The following is a 3372-nucleotide window of genomic DNA, read 5'->3' on the forward strand; positions in this document are numbered from 1 at the left end:
GGCCTGGCATGAAGCGTGACATTTTCCGCTATTGCCGTTCCTGCCATGTCTGTCAAGCGGTGAAGTCACGGGGCGGCAAGCCGCCTGGAATGATGAAACCGTTTGACAGTGTGCGTCCGTGGCAGATGGCCACCTGCGATTTGATGGGGCCTTTCCCCAGGAGCAAGCAGGGGTTCAATGACCTGAAGGCCTACGCGTCACGGTCTGACGAGCTTGCGCCGGTACTCATTGGTATCAAAGGCAAGCGCAAAGGCACAACTGGTGCTGCGGAACGCAAGCGTACGGAGCACCGGTACAATCTGAGGCGACGGTCACCGGTGTGATTAATGCCGGACGGCGGACTTTTCCGCAACCGAAGGCACGCAGCCTCAGCTAGCTGGCGAGCTTTCTCGTCAGGCCCTACCTAGGCGAAGCACGGTGTGTTATTTTTTTTTTGTTTTTGCAGCATGCTCAGTTCCAGCCTTGTGTGTTTATCAGTTTATTTATTTGTTTTGTTTGAGTCAGTTTCTAGCCACTTTCGTTTCCCGCTTGCTCGTCTGTTTTTGTCTAACGTACCGAGATGTACATAGGCAAACTTCAGCCCGCTCGTGCTTGCTCTTATCTTCTAGAAGGAATAGATTGGATTAGGTGTCGTTTGTACAGCGCGCCTTTTTTTCATTTCCGGCCCGACTGTGGGTGGTTGGCTCGTTAAGGAGCCGTGTGTCGCGGTGCGAGTTTTGTGTGGCCCGTATGGAGGGGAGGTTGGCGGGGCGTTTGGGGCGATGGGGGGCGGAAAGTGCACCCTTTGACCCTCGCCGCGGCGCCTCTGGACGCTTCTGATGAGGGGATCGTTGTCGCCGACGTCCGCGCACGTGCTTGTGTACATGTGTTTGTGTTTGTGGCTGTGTGTGCGCGTAACCATGAGCCGAGGCGACGCCTGTGAGTTGTGCCGCGTCGACCCCTTGCTGGCGACACCCTGGACGCGCCACCGTTCCTTGGTGACTTCGCTCACCTTGCCGTACGGGGCGAAGGCTACCCTCACGTCTTCGTCGGGCACGTTGTGTAGCAGCCAGTGTAGCTTGACGCGGACGTCTTGGTTTGCCGGGTCGATGACTAGACAGCGGCGGTCCTTCACTTTCACTTCCCGGGCAGCAAGAATTTTCTTCACCGCATCAGCACTGGTGAAGGTAATAGCCCACACATTGCTCATGCGATACGCCCCCAAGGCGACAACCTCGGGGAGCAGCATCAGCTGAGCCAGCGCATCCCTGAAATCTTCGACCCGATAGGGGCGGGCCCGCACGTCAGCGTGCAAAAAGACTGTGTTTAACACAACATTTCCTGTAGGAAGGGTAGGCAGAATCACCTGATATTCATCTTCCGAGGCAAAAATCCTGTTTCCGCGGCCAGACATGGCCGCTGTAGCCGCTCCAACGGAGCCCGTCATCGCACGTCTGTCACGCTCGGTGGCCGGAAGCCCACTCTCTACTGAGCTAGCCGGGCGACGCGTACGGCAGGAATAAGAATACCATTTATACGCCCAGCTGCTTGCTCCGAAGAAAAAAAAAACCAGCACGCCCAACGTGGGGCTCGAACCCACGACCCTGAGATTAAGAGTCTCATGCTCTACCGACTAAGCTAGCCGGGCTTTTTTTTTCTTCAACATGGTATTTATTACAGTGATGTAATGTTCTATGTACACGAACTATATACAAGCCATTACGAAAACAGTGGTAATCAATACATATTCAAAAGACATACACTAGAAAAGGGGCAATGCAGATCAATAAGTACTTTCTTCTGGGCGAGTTGGTTCATAATTTCCAAAGGTAAAAACTTGCGCAAACAGTAGAAGAAGAAGGAGACGGTACAACTCTGTCCTGTTGCGCTCTGTCCTGTTGTACCGTCTCCTTCTTCTTCTACTGTTTGCGCAAGTTTTTACCTTTGGCAATGCAGAGCACATCCCTAATAGTGAGTGCCACTCCGGTTCGTACTCAGTCTGGGCATACACGTCTCTTAAATGAACAACCATTCGACTGAAGTGATCCTTTGTAGACACAACAGGTTCACAGTGTCTGTCCATCATGCGGGTTTTCCAGAGGCTGTGCAGTCCAATCAGAAAGAACATGTCCAGGGGTTCATCAACAAATGGCAGCGCAGTGAGATAGCGAACACAATGGGGAGTCAGATGAATTCTTGTTTTAAATGTGCGTTGCAGGATATCCCAGAAGAGTACTGCATCTTTGCAACTGATGAAACAATGCTCAATTGTTTCTGGTTCATCACAAAGGCGGCAGTTAACGGTAGACACAAAAATGCCCTTTTTATCTAACCATGTTCTAACGGGCAACGTACCGGTGTGTAACTTAAAGAAAAAGGTCTTTGTACACGGCGAGACTGGCATCTTACGTACTCTTTTGAGTACGTCATGCCCCGGTAAACCAACATACAGAGAGCGGTACATGGGCGGAGGGAAGAGCATACTAATCAAATCCTTATACAACTTTTTCCTCGACACCAAAAAAAGGAACTCAGGAGAAAAACGAACAAGTAGGAAACGGACAGCCAAATACACCTCTTGCATTATGCCCCACAAACACGGACGGTCACAAACATTGGAAGACACAATGAGGTTGGGCAAAACATGAACTAAATTTGTTTGCAGGAATGAACGTACTATTGGGTGTGTAGTGTCACGGAAAAACATGAAACGTGACACTATCTGTCGGACATACAGGTGAACTAGAGCAAGGCCGCCAGCGCTTACAGGCCGAAAAAGGTTATCACGCCTCATGGATTCAAAAGACGAATCCCACACAAAAGTAGCGAAAACCCTGTGAAAACGCTGGATAGGAAGTCTTGCGCAATGAATAATTTGCGGTACATAATATGTTTTAGTGGCGAGAAACAGATTACAGGCGGTCGCCCTGCCAAAAATTGAGAGGCCATGGGGGACAAACGTTTGAGCATAGCGCTGAAGAGTTGACACGCGGTCTTTCCAATAATGTGCGCTATGCTTATAGGCACTCAGAGGGACGCCACGGAAAAACATGAAACGTGACACTATCTGCCGGGTGTGGTGGCCTGCATGTCCATGTTATACCAGCATATTCAGCAGGTGTCGAACCCCAGCTACCAAACCAAAGACCGCAACTCTTAGAGCGATTAATCCGACTTCCTGACACCAAACCAAAGTCCTCCGTTAAACGAATAACCTCATCGATGCTTGGCTTATCAGTACAAAAAAATGCAAGGTCATCTGCATAAGCCAATACCTTCAGTTCGTGGCCCATTATTCGGAAACCATTCGGAAAGCCGGGCGACGCGTACGGCAGTAATAAGAATACCATTTATACGCCCAGCTGCTTGCTCCGAAGAAAAAAAAAACCAGCA

The 3372-nt window shown here is 50.4% G+C and overlaps 1 non-coding gene across 1 annotated transcript; it reads right to left on the bottom strand.

Moving 5' to 3' along the window:
* Window positions 1-1554: 1554 nt before the first annotated feature.
* TRNAK-CUU (transfer RNA lysine (anticodon CUU)) lies at window positions 1555-1627 on the bottom strand. Its single transcript has one exon. It is a non-coding gene; the product is annotated as a tRNA-Lys (tRNA).
* Between the last annotated feature and the right edge of the window lie 1745 nt (window positions 1628-3372).

The sequence above is a fragment of the Amblyomma mixtum genome, chromosome 2 (genome assembly GCF_055824585.1).
Source record: "Amblyomma mixtum isolate Tamu chromosome 2, ASM5582458v1, whole genome shotgun sequence".
Taxonomy (NCBI): domain Eukaryota; kingdom Metazoa; phylum Arthropoda; class Arachnida; order Ixodida; family Ixodidae; genus Amblyomma; species Amblyomma mixtum.